Here is a 16,955-nt window from a genome sequence, read left to right as displayed (position 1 = left end):
GGGGGTGAGCTTGGATGATGGGGGGGGTGTGTCTGGATGATGGGGGGGGGGTGAGCCTGGATGATGGGGGGGGGGGGGGTGAGCCTGGATGATGGGGGGGGGGGGGTGAGCCTGGATGATGGGGGGGGGTGAGCCTGGATGATGGGGGGGGGGTGAGCTTGGATGATGGGGGGGGGTGAGCCTGGATGATGGGGGGGGGGTGTGCCTGGATGATGGGGGGGGGGGTGAGCCTGGATGATGGGGGGTGGGGGGTGAGCCTGGATGATGGGGGGGGGGGTGGGGGGTGAGCCTGGATGATGGGGGGTGAGCCTGGATGATGGGGGGGGGGGGGTGAGTCTGGATGATGGGGGGGGTGGGGGGGTGAGCCTGGATGATGGGGGGGGGTGAGCCTGGATGATGGGGCGGGGGGGTGAGCCTGGATGATGGGGGGGGGTGTGCCTGGATGATGGGGGGGGGGGTGTGCCTGGATGATGGGGGGGGGGGTGAGCCTGGATGATGGGGGGGGGCGTGGGGGGTGAGCCTGGATGATGGGGGGGGGGGGGTGTGAGCTTGGATGATGGGGGGGGGGGTGAGCCTGGATGATGGGGGGGGGGGTGTGCCTGGATGATGGGGGGGGGGGATGAGCCTGGATGATGGGGGGCGGGGTGAGTCTGGATGATTGGGGGGGGGGGTGAGCCTGGATGATGGGGGGGGGGGTGAGCTTGGATGATGGGGGGGGGGGGGTGAGCCTGGATGATGGGGGGATGTGCCTGGATGATGGGAGGGGGGGTGAGTCTGGATGATGGGGGGGGGGGGTGAGCCTGGATGATGGGGGGCGGGGTGAGCTTGGATGATGGGGGGGGGGGGTGAGCCTGGATGATGGGGGGGGGGTGTGCCTGGATGATGGGGGGGGGGTGAGCCTGGATGATGGGGGTGGGCGTGGGGGGTGAGCCTGGATGATGGGGGGTGGGGGGTGAGCCTGGATGATGGGGGGGGGGGGGTGGGGGGTGAGCCTGGGGGGTGGGGGGTGAGCCTGGATGATGGGGGGGGGGGGGGTGAGTCTGGATGATGGGGGGGGGGTGAGCCTGGATGATGGGGGGGGGGGTGGGGGGTGAGCTTGGATGATGGGGGGGGGGGGGGTGAGCCTGGATGATGGGGGGGGGGGTGTGCCTGGATGATGGGGGGGGGGGTGAGCCTGGATGATGGGGGGGGGGTGGGGGGTGAGCCTGGATGATGGGGGGTGGGGGGTGAGCCTGGATGATGGGGGGGGGGGGTGGGGGGTGAGCCTGGATGATGGGGGGTGGGGGGTGAGCCTGGATGATGGGGGGGGGGTGAGCCTGGATGATGGGGGGGGGGGCGGTGAGTCTGGATGATGGGGGGCGGGGTGAGTCTGGATGATGGGGGGGGGGGTGAGTCTGGATGATGGGGGGGCTGAGTCTGGATGATGGGGGGGGCGGTGAGTCTGGATGATGGGGGGGGGGAGGTGAGCCTGGATGATGGGGGGGGGGGGTGAGCCTGGATGATGGGGTGGGGGTGGGGGTGGGGGGGTGAGCCTGGATGATGGGGGGGTGGGGGGGTGAGCCTGGATGATGGGGGGGGTGGTGGGGGGGTGAGCCTGGATGATGGGGGGGGGGGGTGGGGGGGTGAGCCTGGATGATGGGGGGGGGGGGTGAGCCTGGATGATGGGGGGTGGGGGGTGGGGGGTGAGCTTGGATGATGGGGGGGGGTGTGTCTGGATGATGGGGGGGGGTGAGCCTGGATGATGGGGGGGGGGGGTGAGCCTGGATGATGGGGGGGGGGTGAGCCTGGATGATGGGGGGGGGGTGAGCCTGGATGATGGGGGGGGGGGGTGAGCTTGGATGATGGGGGGGGGGGTGAGCCTGGATGATGGGGGGGGTGTGCCTGGATGATGGGGGGGGGGGGTGAGCCTGGATGATGGGGGGGGGCGTGGGGGGTGAGCCTGGATGATGGGGGGGGGGGGGGTGTGAGCTTGGATGATGGGGGGGGGGTGAGCCTGGATGATGGGGGGGTGTGTGCCTGGATGATGGGGGGGGGGGATGAGCCTGGATGATGGGGGGCGGGGTGAGTCTGGATGATTGGGTGGGGGGTGAGCCTGGATGATGGGGGGGGGGGGTGAGCTTGGATGATGGGGGGGGGGGGTGAGCCTGGATGATGGGGGGATGTGCCTGGATGATGGGAGGGGGGGTGAGTCTGGATGATGGGGGGGGGGGGGTGAGCCTGGATGATGGGGGGCGGGGTGAGCTTGGATGATGGGGGGGGGGGTGAGCCTGGATGATGGGGGGGGGGTGTGCCTGGATGATGGGGGGGGGGTGAGCCTGGATGATGGGGGTGGGCGTGGGGGGTGAGCCTGGATGATGGGGGGTGGGGGGTGAGCCTGGATGATGGGGGGGGGGGTGGGGGGTGAGCCTGGGGGGTGGGGGGTGAGCCTGGATGATGGGGGGGGGGGGGGTGAGTCTGGATGATGGGGGGGGGGTGAGCCTGGATGATGGGGGGGGTGGGGTGGGGGGTGAGCTTGGATGATGGGGGGGGGGGGTGAGCCTGGATGATGGGGGGGGGGGTGTGCCTGGATGATGGGGGGGGGGGTGAGCCTGGATGATGGGGGGGGGTGGGGGGTGAGCCTGGATGATGGGGGGTGGGGGGTGAGCCTGGATGATGGGGGGGGGGGTGGGGGGTGAGCCTGGATGATGGGGGGTGGGGGGTGAGCCTGGATGATGGGGGGGGGGTGAGCCTGGATGATGGGGGGGGGGGCGGTGAGTCTGGATGATGGGGGGCGGGGTGAGTCTGGATGATGGGGGGGGAGGTGAGTCTGGATGATGGGGGGGCTGAGTCTGGATGATGGGGGGGGCGGTGAGTCTGGATGATGGGGGGGGGGGAGGTGAGCCTGGATGATGGGGGGGGGGGGTGAGCCTGGATGATGGGGTGTGGGTGGGGGTGGGGGGGTGAGCCTGGATGATGGGGGGGTGGGGGGGTGAGCCTGGATGATGGGGGGGGTGGTGGGGGGGTGAGCCTGGATGATGGGGGGGGGGGTGGGGGGGTGAGCCTGGATGATGGGGGGGGGGGTGAGCCTGGATGATGGGGGGGGGGGTGGGGGGTGAGCTTGGATGATGGGGGGGGGTGTGTCTGGATGATGGGGGGGGGTGAGCCTGGATGATGGGGGGGGGGGGTGAGCCTGGATGATGGGGGGGGGGTGAGCCTGGATGATGGGGGGGGGTGAGCCTGGATGATGGGGGGGGGGGGTGAGCTTGGATGATGGGGGGGGGGGTGAGCCTGGATGATGGGGGGGGGTGTGCCTGGATGATGGGGGGGGGGGTGAGCCTGGATGATGGGGGGTGGGGGGTGAGCCTGGATGATGGGGGGGGGGTGGGGGGTGAGCCTGGATGATGGGGGGTGGGGGGTGAGCCTGGATGATGGGGGGGGGGGGTGAATCTGGATGATGGGGGGGGTGGGGGGGTGAGCCTGGATGATGGGGGGGGGTGAGCCTGGATGATGGGGGGGGGGGTGAGCCTGGATGATGGGGGGGGGTGTGCCTGGATGATGGGGGGGGGGGTGAGCCTGGATGATGGGGGGGGGCGTGGGGGGTGAGCCTGGATGATGGGGGGGGGGGGTGTGAGCTTGGATGATGGGGGGGGGGGGTGAGCCTGGATGATGGGGGGGGGGGGTGTGCCTGGATGATGGGGGGGGGGGGATGAGCCTGGATGATGGGGGGCGGGGTGAGTCTGGATGATTGGGGGGGGGGTGAGCCTGGATGATGGGGGGGGGGTGAGCTTGGATGATGGGGGGGGGGGGGTGAGCCTGGATGATGGGGGGATGTGCCTGGATGATGGGAGGGGGGGTGAGTCTGGATGATGGGGGGGGGGGGTGAGCCTGGATGATGGGGGGGGGGGGGTGAGCTTGGATGATGGGGGGGGTGGTGAGCCTGGATGATGGGGGGGGGGTGTGCCTGGATGATGGGGGGGGGGTGAGCCTGGATGATGGGGGTGGGCGTGGGGGGTGAGCCTGGATGATGGGGGGGGGGGGGTGGGGGGTGAGCCTGGATGATGGGGGGTGGGGGGTGAGCCTGGATGATGGGGGGGGGGGTGAGTCTGGATGATGGGGGGGTGGTGAGCCTGGATGATGGGGGGGGGGTGGGGGGTGAGCTTGGATGATGGGGGGGGGGGGTGAGCCTGGATGATGGGGGGGGGGTGTGCCTGGATGATGGGGGGGGGGGGTGAGCCTGGATGATGGGGGGGGGTGGGGGGTGAGCCTGGATGATGGGGGGGGGGGGTGGGGGGTGAGCCTGGATGATGGGGGGTGGGGGGTGAGCCTGGATGATGGGGGGGGGGGTGAGCCTGGATGATGGGGGGGGGGGGCGGTGAGTCTGGATGATGGGGGGCGGGGTGAGTCTGGATGATGGGGGGGGGGGGGTGAGTCTGGATGATGGGGGGGCTGAGTCTGGATGATGGGGGGGGGCGGTGAGTCTGGATGATGGGGGGGGGTGAGTCTGGATGATGGGGGGGGGTGAGTCTGGATGATGGGGGGGGTGAGTCTGGATGATGGGGGGGGTGAGTCTGGATGATGGGGGGGTGAGTCTGGATGATGGGGGGGGTGAGTCTGGATGATGTTGGGGTGAGGGGAAGGGAGTCTGGATGATGTCGGGGGGGGAGTCTGGATGATGTCGGGGGGGGGTCAGGATGATGGGGGGGTGGGTCAGGATGATGGGGGGGGGGTGAGTCTGGATGATGGGGGGGGGGTGAGTCTGGATGATGGGGGGGGTGAGTCTGGATGATGGGGGGGGTGAGTCTGGATGATGTTGGGGTGAGGGGAAGGGAGTCTGGATGATGTCGGGGGGGGGAGTCTGGATGATGTCGGGGGGGGAGTCTGGATGATGTCGGGGGGGGAGTCTGGATGATGTCGGGGGGGGGGGAGTCTGGATGATGTCGGGGGGGGGAGTCTGGATGACGTCGGGGGGGGAGTCTGGATGACGTCGGGGGGGGAGTCTGGATGACGTCGGGGGGGGTCAGGATGATGGGGGGGTGAGTCTGGATGATGTCGGGGGGGGAGTCTGGATGATGTCGGGGGGGGGGAGTCTGGATGATGTCGGGAGGGGGAGTCTGGATGATGTCGGGGGGGGGTCAGGATGATGGGGGGGGGTCAGAATGATGGCGGGGGTTGGTCAGGATGATTGGGGGCGTGGGAGAATCTGGATGATGTTGGGGTGAGGGGAAGGGAGTCTGGATGATGTCGGGGGGGGGAGTCTGGATGATGTCGGGGGGGGTCAGGATGATGGCGGGGGTGGGTCAGGATGATTGGGGGCGTGGGAGAATCTGGATGATGTTGGGGTGAGGGGAAGGGAGTCTGGATGATGTCGGGGGGGGAGTCTGGATGATGTCGGGGGGGGAGTCTGGATGATGTCGGGAGGGGGAGTCTGGATGATGTCGGGAGGGGGAGTCTGGATGATGTCGGGAGGGGGAGTCTGGATGATGTCGGGGGGGGGAATCTGGATGATGTCGGGCGGAGTCTGGGTGATGTCGGGGGAGTCTGGATGTTGTTGGGGGAGTCTGGATGATGTGGGGTCTGAATGTTGGGGGAAGTGTGGATAATGTGGAGGAAGGGGGAGTCTGGATTATGTGGGGGGGTGGGTGGGAGTTTGGCTGATGGGGAGGAAGTCCAGATAGTATTGAGGGAGCAAGTCTGGATGATGTTGAAGGGGTGAATCTGGTAGATGAGGGGGTGAGTCTATGATGTTGGGGGCAAATCTGGATGATGTTGGGGGTGGGTGAGTTTAGATGGTTTTGGTGGGGGCTAGCCCTGATGGTGTTGTATGGGGGAGGCAAGCCTGGGTGGTGTTTTTGGAGTCTAAGAGCCTGGATGGTGTTTGCGGGGGATGGGAGAGTGGGGGGAGCCCAAATGGTGTTTTAGGGCATATCCTGAATGGATTGGAGGAGGGAAGCCTGAATGGAGTGGGGGGGGAAGCCTGGATGGAGTAGAAGGAAGGGGAGAGTCTGGATGGTGTGGGGGTGAATCTGGATGTGGGGGAATTCTGAATGGTGTTGAGGGGGAGTCTGGATGGTCAGGGGAGTCTGAACGGGGTGGGGTGTGGGGTTCTGGATGGAGTGGTGGTTGGAGGAGTTAAACAGGAGTGGTGGCTGGGTGGGTCAGGATGGAGTGTGTGAGTCTGTATGGATTGGGGAGGTGGGATAGTCTGGATGGTGTTGGGGTTCTGATGGAGTAGGGAGGACTGAATGGAGTGGGGGGTGCGGGGACTGAGTGGAGTCAGTGTGGGTCTGGGTGGAGCTGGGGAGTCTGGCTGGAATTGGGGGTGGGGGTATTTTGGATGGAGTGGGAGGTGGGGATCTGGATGGAGTTGGGAGTTTGGATGCCATGGAGGTAGGGGGTCTGATTGGAGTTGGGAGGAGTCTGGATGGTTTGGGGGGGGGGGCGGAGTTTGAAGTTTGGATGGTGCGGGGCAGAGGGGAGAGTCAGGATGGTGCTGGGGGAGCCTGGATTGTGTAGAGCAAGGGTTGGGGAAGTAGGAGAGTCTGGACGGTGTGGAGTGGAGTGGAAGTCGGGAGAGTCTGGATGGAGTGGAGTTGAGGGGTCTGGATGGAAAGTGGGGGAGTCTGGATGGAGTGTGGTGAGTCTGGATGGTATGGGGGTGGAAGAGTCTCAGTGGAGTGGAGGGTTCTGGATAGAGTTGGGGATGAGTCTGGATGGAGTGGGAATGGGGAGAGTCTGGATGGAGTGGGAGGTGGAGATTCTAGATAGAGTGGTGAGGGTGAGTCTGGATGGAATGGGAGGTGGGGTAGTCTGGTTGTAGTGGGAGTCGGGGGAGTCTGAATGGTCTGAGGATGGGTTAATCTGGATGGTATGGGAGAAGGGGAGTCTGGATGGTGTGAGGGCAGGAAAGTTTAGATGGTATGGGAGAAGGGGAGTCTGGATGGAGTGGCAGTGGGAAGACGAGAGAGGTGAGAGTGCAGGGACGAGTGGAATTGGAAGGAGGGATGAGTGAGGGGAATTGAGCAAGGAATAGGGGAGGAAAAAGTGCTTTGAGGAGAGGGTGGAAGAAATAGGCGAGGAGTGGGGAATGGATAGTAATGCCGTGAGGGGAGGAGTAAAGGATGGAGAGGAATAGGGAATGGAGTAGAGCGGGCACTGGGGAAGATGGGCAAGTGGAAGGGGGGTGAAAGTGTGGGAAAGAAACAACGAAGGGTGGCACGGTGGCACAGTGGTTAGCACTGCTGCCTCACAGTGCCAGAGACCCGGGTTCATTTACCGACTCAGGCGACTGACTGTGTGGAGTTTGCACATTTTCCCCGTGTCTGCGTGGCTTTCCTCCGGGTGCTCCGGTTTCCTCCCACAATCCAAAGATGTGCAGGTCAGGTGAATTGGCCATGCTAAATTGCCCGTAGTGTTAGGTGAAGGGGTAAATGGCAGGGAATGGGTCTCGGTGGGTTGCGCTTCAGCGGGTCAGTGTGGACTTGTTGGGCCGAAGGGCCTGTTTCCACACTGTAAGTAATCTAATCTACACTGTAAGTAATCTAGTCTATGAGATGTACAAGAACTGGAGCAGAAATGGGCATCAAAGGAGGGGTGGGTAGAATAGTGAAATGAAGAGAGTAAGAGTTCAGTTGTGGAAGGATGGATGGGAGGGAGATGAGTTGAAGAGGAGTAGTGTGTGGGACTGGAAGACAATGTATTTGTGGCTGGAAGAGGAGAAATGAGAAAGAAAGGCTGAATATAAGTAAATAAATTGGAGGAGGAATAGCTTGAATTGGGGAAGGTGCAAAAGTAGAAGTTGGGAGAGGATGAGGTAGGAAAGGGTAGGTAAAGGTAAGCAAAGAAAAAAGAAGATGGGGATAAATGAAGTGAACAAGAATCATCCTGGAAAGAAGGTGAAACAAGATAAAAAGGTAGCAAGAAAGGTGGACAGGAATGGAAATCGGAAAGAGCTTGATGAAGTTTAGAGGAATGGAAGGAGTAGTAAGAGGTGTTTATGGGAGTAATATTAAGCAGAATGAGGAGGAAAAATGGAAGGAGGGAGCGGTTAAAATCACTTCCTAACAGCACTGTGGTTGCCCCTGCACCCCAACAAGTACAGTGACTCTAGCCAATTATCATTTTCTCTTTGGCAGTCAGCAATAGGCACAAATGTTGACCTGGTGAGCAATATTCATATTCCATGAGCAAATAAGATGTGGTGGTAAGGTGGATGGGAAGAAGAGGAATGGAGAAGGAAAGGGGAGGGGGAAGTAATCAAATAGTTGCAGGTACACAGGATAGGGAAGAGAGAGGGTGAGAAATTGATAAGGTGGAGAAGGAACCCTTCAGACCCTAAAAGGGCCACTTCAGTTCTGAAGAATGGACACTGGACCCAAAATGTTAAGTCTGCCTTATCACTACTGATATAGCCAGAGAAGGCAGAGTTAACATTTTGGGTCCAGTGACCATGCTTCAGATCTGAAGGGTTCCTTCTCCACCTTATCAATTTCTCACCCTCTGTTCCTTATCCTGTCCACCCCCCATTACTTGAATAGCCTGACTCCAGGTTCAGGTTATGATTATAACAGGTAGTGTATCCTGAGTTTTTTTCCAGCAGTTTCTGTTTTTGTCCTGATTGCCAACATCCACAGTTCCTTTTTTTTCTTGTTAATGGCAAGGGGAAAGTGTATCATATATATATTGTACTTTGCTACAGCCAATCATTTGCTAGAGGAATTAGTTTAAACTCATTGTAATGGGAGAGGTGGGCGCTGCGGGGAGTGGAGTGTATTATTTCCCCATCCAATTCTATTTTGATTTAACCCCTGCCCTCCCCTTCACTGATCACGTAGCATTGCCCTTTGATGTGAAGGGCACTGCTTGTCACTGGTAACTTGGGTGTTTCCTTTCTACCTGGTGATGGAAACTGAATATAGGTTCATGCACCTTGTGTCTTTCACTGTGTCTCACACCTGCACACACACACAACATGGATGCTGGGGGAAAAGATAAGCACTACTGCAGTTAGGCAGTAATGGGGGAGTAACAATAAAAAAAATTTAAAAAAGAAAAAAATAAACTCATTGTAATGTGTGTGAAAGATGGCCTGGTATATTGCTACATCACTAAATAGCCTGAGCAAGAAAAAGAATGTATTAAAAGTATTGAAACTGGGAAATTTCAAACAAGATATTTTTGCTGCAACCAATTTCAAAATTAGCCCAGATTTTCATTCTGTCCAAAAATAATGTTCACAAAGAAGCATTCCAATATGCTCTAACATGTATTTGATGTTGGGCAGACAAGTGCAAAGAGATAATATGTAACTATTTTATGTCAAACTGCTGTGGAAAATATTTTTTAACTTTTATTGGTAAACCTATTAATGATGTTTCATTGCACAATTTAATTACAGGTTATTATTTGGTCTGTAATTTCAGATTGCTGGTTCACTTCTGGTTTATACGATGAATTTCACCACTCCAAAGGTTCACTTCATCCAGGAGCAACAATAGTTCACTGATGTACCACTATTTGCCACTTCTCAGCTAGTTTGGTTGCAATCATGAACAGTAGGACAGTTTCAGGGCTAAAGGACAATGCAAATCAGTATTGACATCAAAGGAGGATACTGTATAGGATAACATTTCCACACTGGATATTCAGACAATATGCAGCTCTCCTCAGGACCAATTTCTCAAATACCCTGACCTCACTAATGAGTCTGTAACCAAGATACACAACCTGTTATAAACATTACCTGAACCTTGATGCAGGCCACAAACAGCAATGTTATAGCTGTTAGAGTCAAAATTGGTCCTTGGCTTTTATGCAGCGGTATTCTTGCTGACTGCAACAGATTTTCAACAACATCTTCTAATTTCCACTACACTGTGTATCATTAAGGCTGTCTAATCCAAGAGAAAAATTTACATTTTAGCCCAGATCCTCCAGTCTCCAGAGTATAAGAAACCAAAGATGCAGGTCAGGACCTCATGGAAATCCAGACTTATTGACTCTAGAATTGCCCAGGACATTTTACTTCTGAGAGGTAATTTCTATACTTCCGAGGGCCCTTTAAAAAAGAGTTAATTAGAGTCAGAGACTTCAAACAATTCCATTAGACTTACCCAAACAGTTACTGAGGAAATGTTACATGGAAAAATCATACTCCTTGGTAACTACAGAGATAAGTCCCCAACAGTCACTTACATTGACAGGCCCCACTCCCCAACAGTGACTACTCCCCACCCCACCATATACAACTACTCCCATTCTGGCCACCAGACTATCTTTGTTAGAAACAAAAAACTACAGGTTCTGGAATCCAGAGCAGACAAGCAGGAGGCTGAAAGAACGCAGCAAGCCAGGCAGCATCAGAAGGTGGAGAAGTCGATGTTTCAGTTATAACTTTCCTTCAGGAACAAATCCATGGTATCTGCATTGTTTGTATTTGCCACCCTTTGTTAATTTTATTTACCAAGTGTTAAGTGTATAAGATAGATATTGTATCTTGTTTTCTTTTTCTGATGTAATATTGTCAATTTAATTTTGTTTGTCTTAATAACGAAGAAAATTTATGATTTTCTTTGAGCAAGTCATCATGATTTCAAATTTTGTCCTTTTTAAAACAATAACTTATTGATCCCTAACAGGCAGAAACCCAGACTTGGGAATCTGGTCAAGGATCCTAACCCCAGAATGAAGCCAGCACTAGGCTTTGCCCAGATAACAGATGTACAAAGATGACATTTTACCTTTATGCACCTTATTACCATTTTAGCATCGATCAATCTGTCAGAACATAGTTGGTTTGCAGTCCCAGACAGCACATAATATAAATCCTTGCTCAGCATACTGGCAGTATATTTAACATTGCCATCCTGCACTCATCTTTGTGCCACCTTTATACAAACAATGTAGGCAAATTGCAACCTTTGTAGTGATGACAAAAACTCTTTAAAATCTTAATTACCTTTGGACGGGAGCATGGGTAAGTGGTGAATCAGCAAGCACCATTTTGCACACCTGTCAGAGCATTCATAAATTGTTTCATGGAGGAGTGCTTCACCTAAAGTGATGAACAGCCATGAGATTCGAAGGCAGCAATGTGAACTTCAGTGGATCCTTTTAGAGGTGTCAGTAGAGGTTCTGTTACGTTAAATTCTATGAACCTTTTTTAATATTCTGGTACCAAAAAGTTAACATCTGTGTCCTCCACAGCACTAGTACTCAACCTAGAAACTTTAGTGGACACTTAGACATGCATTGGAGCAAAAGAGTAAACTGATAGAACAGATCTCTGTTCAAATTTAGAAAATTGAACAGTAAGAAGGGAGCCACATTTCTGTGGCTAATAGTTGCTCACTTGCTTACTAAACAATGAGACAAGTACTGAAATTTACTTGAACGTTTCTGAACCTACTAAGGTAACTGGGGATCGGAAGATAACTTTGGTACATTTTTCTTTCAGAATATAGGAGTAAAGAAGAAAATATTGCAGGGTGATGACTAATTACATTTTTAGTCCTGAGCGGCAAAGAAATTGAACAAGTGACCAGTGTTGTGATGAAAGGTTCACTGGTATAAAGCATAATTCTTTGCCTGTCAATAGCCCATTGTGAGTTCTCAGAGTAGCATGCATTGGCCCATATTAGCATTTCATTATTTTGTTGCTGCTTCCACTGGTTGGCCATTTTCTAAAATAAGCTAAGCTCAATAAATATGATTGTCCTTCATATACTTGCTCATCAATTTCATACATTTCTGCGTAACCTGCCTTCTGTCCGATCAGTATTTACCTGGTCATTTTTAAATCTTTTATCACAGAGACTTATTCAAGTCACAGAAAGCAGTGCCTTACACAATGTAAGATTTACTTACACCACCCATGCATATTTTAGAAAGCAACATGTTCCAAAACAAAATGCAAATACTGGAGAAGTGGGTGAGTAATAATTTTAATTTGCAATCTCCAACAACGCCATTTTGGAGGATCCCAATGAAGAACTCCTTTGCTGTTGGCAAATTTCCTGCTCTAGCAAGGGGGCAGACCTTGCAGAATTTTGATTATAAACTTCCAAAGTCTAACAAGCGTATCAAAATGACAACATCACAGATGTACAAGTCCTTTCGTAGGAACAGGAGTAGGCCATTCAGCCCCTCAAGCTTATTCTGCCATTCAGGGAGATCATGGTTTTCTTGGGCCTAACTCCATATACCTAAATGACTTTGCTCAACAAAAATGTATCTATCTCAGATTTAAAGTTAAGAAATGATCTCGCAACCACTGCTGCTTATGGAAGTAAGTTTCAAGCTCTACCACATTCCAAAGAAATGCTTCCTATCATCTCTCTGAAACAATCTGACCTTAATGTTTTGACTATGCTTCCTAGTTCTAGAATCTCCAACCAGTAGAATTAGTTTACCTGTAACTACCCTGTCATTTCCTATTATTATCTTGAAAACTTTGATCAGATCACCCCTGACTTTCTAAATTATAATGAAAGCAAGCCTAATTTGTGTAATCTCTTCTCATCAAGCAACCCCTGAAGTCCAAGTATCATAGTTGCGTACCTCTGTCATACTCCCTGCAAGGTCAATATATACTTACTAAGGTGAGATGCTCAGATCTGCTCACAGTCCTCGAACTGGGGTCTAACCAAGGTTTGTGTAGTTGCAGTGTAACATCTGCTTCCTTATACTCACTTCTTTGATGTTAAGAACAGCAATTTTTAAAAAATAAAACATTATAAACATTTTAACTAGGGAAGTTATTTGAAACTAACATCCTTTGGGAAACTAATGTTAATACAGTTCAATCAAAAGTATAAATGATTTCTATTTAAAACGTGAAAAAAACAAGTCTGTAACTTCTGGTATGAAAGTGGTAAAATTCATTGTGGAAAGTCATACAAGTTAGGCAATAATGAATCAATTGCCTGTTTGATTCTTGAGTAACATAGATTTCAATAGGAAAGAAGATTGGGCAGATGGTAAAATGAGCTGTCAGTTTACTGTCACCCATTTTGCGCAACGGTTGTTTTTACCTGAGTGAGCTTAGTGGTGACTTTTTAGACAGGCAGGTGACACAGATCATCCAGACACCATAGACAGCCAGTCCTCACTGAATAATGACTGGAATCAGAACCTGCTAGTGGATGAACAACCATAATTCTGAGAAGAAAGATGGGTGGAATAGTTAAAGATGCAAGGTTGTATTAGAAGAAGGTGACCAAGATCGACAACATCTGGAAACATGATATGTGACTTGTGATTAAAAAAAATTAAGGATTACCAATTAACTTGAAAATGAGTTACGTAAGAAGATTTACAGGAAATTGAGCTACAGGAAACCAGCAGCAACTTTAATTACTCCAGTGCTAAAACCTAGATCAATATATGAAAACATTCCCTTATCGAGACTGAATCAAGGGTAATGGTTTATAAATGTTGGTGCTTGGCTGAGTTAAGGGGCCCTCTGAGAAATTTCCCAATCTGAATGTTCTTTGTGTAATTTGCTTCACACCAGTTTTGACATTTGAAGTTTGAGTACAGCTTTGCTCTGAGATTTTGAGTTCAGAGTTCCCCATTTACACATTCCTAAAGATATAGGAAGAGGGATGAGATGAGTTAAAACTGGCATTGACAAGAGATTGTAACTATATTTTCAGACTGAAATCAAGTTTTAGAATTACTATTTCTAACATTTAAGTATCAGAATCCTACAGCTGTCAATACCATCTTACTACAGGCTATCAGTAAGTTATTGTGTTCTATGTGCAGATGATAATGTGATCAGCATATTAAAAGGCGATACTATCTACAAGAGACAGGCACTCAAGCAGAAAGCCCCTTTGAGATCAATGGCCAGCATAAACAGGCAGGGAGCCATTTTTTTTGGCTGCTCTGACCCTGTTCACTTGAGTTTAAGTAACCAGCAGTACATGTTGTCCACAAAATTACATTGTTGTAAAATGTCCCAAAGAATGTAATGTGATACTTTGAACTATTCTTTTGAGGGAGGAATCAGACATTAATAAAATTATGCCAGCTAATCAAGTGTTTATCCTCTTATGCTATGTAGCCAATGCAGAAACATATAATATCAGCCCGCATAGCGTAAAATATAAACAAAACCTGGCAGTTAACAATCAATCATCATTAACTGCTGCATTCATCATGGAAATACCTCTATTCATCAAAGTTCACTTGCCAAACAATCATTACTTTTCTCTCTTACCTATATATGTTGGTTTTCTTGAAATTATCCTGATGAATGCAAGATTAAAAGCTTTGATAAAATGCCTTTTTCTCCAGCAATACTCAAGTTATGTAACACAAAATTATTAATTGCAAAGTAAGTTCTTGGCTAGCATTGCTGTTGACATCAGTCTTGCCAAAAAAGTGAAAAACGCAAAATGTATTCAAGGAGTACGGTATTGTAATCAATACGAAGCATTGTTTTTAAACCAAATCTTTGCAGGAAAATATAGATCTGATCATACTTTCCTACTTTTCATGCATCGAGGAACCTAGAATTCACATATGACATTCCAATATCAGACATCATTTCCCAAATCTTCCAGTTTCCTGGTCCTCAGAGATGGGAGAACATTGGGAAATAATGTCAGAGCTCTGTGGGCATCCTACACTCGTGCTGAAATTGCTTGGCGTGTTTAACTTGTGATGGATTGACTTCTGCTGCCTGAGACACTCCATGACAGTCTCCAGCAATAACTTCAGTGCAAGGGATGTGGGACAAATATATGGGACTTTCCTATGTTCCTTTTATGGAAACGTTACACTGAATAATACCTGGTTCAATGCCTTGCTTAGCCAGTGTGACTGAACTATCAACTACAACTGACCTCATGAATTATCTTCCGCTTGACCCAGCATAGCTATCCCACTGACCTTTATTTGACCTGACTACCATCCCCACTCAGCTACCCCAAAACCGAAGCATTTATCTTCCTATTGAACTATTCCCCCACCAGCATAACTATTCGTATCCAAATGTCACAGTCACCTACTTCACCCACTGACTTTCTCAACAACCCCTTGAAAAATTTAATAATTTAAAAAAAACTTTGAATATGACGGGTAATGTTGTGAAAAGCCTGTCCTACTTTATTCCATCTTTTCTTGAATTCAAAAGTGACTGAAACATCTGAGCACTCAGCACTGCTCTCCAACTGCTGCGTTGGCATACCAGTTCAGACCATATCCAGGATTTCCCATTTTGGCTTTAGAGTATGGTGGCAGGCATCTTAGATGGTGTCGCTCCGACCAAGGATGTAGCAAATTTTCTGGATGAATCACCACATTTCATTATATTTCACATGCAGCTGGCAGGCAGAGGTTCTCGTTTCCACCAGCGAATTGTGCGGTTAAATGTTCTGGCGCCATATTTAAAGGCTCCATCCCTTGCCAAACCTTTTCACTTGTTGCATGTCATTATTATTAGAACCCCATCACCCCACTCCCGCCATTTCAACACTGCAGATCATCCAGTGATGACTGCAAGACAACAGAAGATGGAATCGTCTCTAGGCATTTTGCTCCACTCAATTCAGGCAGAAATGAAATTTTCTTTCCCACCGTTGGCAGAAAGAAGCCCCAGTCATCAGAGTGGACCAGCCTGGACCAAGGTTGGATAGGAATAGGGGCTTAAAGTAGGAATCAGAGAAGTAGGATCTGGCACAGGAAGTAGGTGAACGGTCTCCTGCCCTCCACAAGGGTAAGTGCCATCTCCGCTTTGTGCCCTCACACTCATAGGCTCCCATGGACTTTCACACTGCCAGTTACCATGTCATGCCTCAGAGAAACTTCACCTGGCCAACTCCTCAAGCCACATGAATTTCATAGGAAGCTAAATCCTCAAATAGTTTTAAAGAAAAATTCCTTGTGAGCACTGTGACATGCGTATGATGACTGTGCATTGCCCAGGGTACTGAAAGTAGCATCTTCACATACAAATTATATGAGCTTATCTTTTTGCCTTCACATACCAATCACATCAGCTTATCTTCAGGGCAACTGAAGGCAGAAGCATAAAACTGTGGCCTTGGCATGATGGTACTGTCTACATGGCGTACCCTGAACTGACTGGAGCCTAAATCTCACACTGATTGGAGCCCCATTCCGACTCCACCAGACTGACTGGAGCCCAGTCCTCTAAACTGATTGCAGCACATCCCCCACTTGGAACACCTTTGCCCAACTTATTCTTCAGCCCCTTCACTGCTTTTGTGGTTCCATGCCATACAGACACAGACAAGCTCACTTGCACAGGCAATAACATTACCTCCAAGTTCTCTTAAAAGTCACACATCATTTCAAATTGGAGAATTTGTCGCTGTTCATTTACTTCACTGTGGTGGGTCCAAAGTCCTAGGGATTTCCGATGCAATAGTGGTGTGGAAACACCATCACCAGACCAACTGTAACATCTTAAAGCAAAAGCATCTAGTTCAAACACAGTAAGCAAAAGACATTAAATTTTGTGCTTCCAGGAACTGTGGTTTATAGAACTGGGAAGACAGCTCTACTTCTAACTCTTGATTTCTTTAAGCGCAGCTCCTCTCTGGGTATAGCAGAATTTTAAGGGCCTCAATTGGCCCAAGCATGGAGACCACCTCCCCTGCCCTACCATACAATCTCAGACAGGTCAGGGCAAGTGTCATAGGCCGGGGACAGGCCATTGCTGGGTTTTATCAACCCTCTGCCTTCAAACACTCCAGTGTGAGATCAGCCCAATATTTCAGGTCAATGACCTGTTGTCAAATTTCAGATATAGTATCGCAATATTTTGGTTTTTGCTAACTTTAAAGTTTATTGACTCGAAACTTTGGCCAATTGCAGAATAAACCTGTAGTTTCAGCAAGTCCAGTGTAGACATTTCTAGATCACTGATTTCTAATTTATACAAAATAACTTGAATAATAATGGAGAATGATGTTGAAATCTAAAACAATATAAGGCGAGGGAGAAAT

Source organism: Chiloscyllium punctatum, chromosome 1, assembly GCF_047496795.1.
Source record: "Chiloscyllium punctatum isolate Juve2018m chromosome 1, sChiPun1.3, whole genome shotgun sequence".
In the NCBI taxonomy this organism is placed as follows: domain Eukaryota; kingdom Metazoa; phylum Chordata; class Chondrichthyes; order Orectolobiformes; family Hemiscylliidae; genus Chiloscyllium; species Chiloscyllium punctatum.
This window is presented reverse-complemented; position numbering follows the sequence as displayed.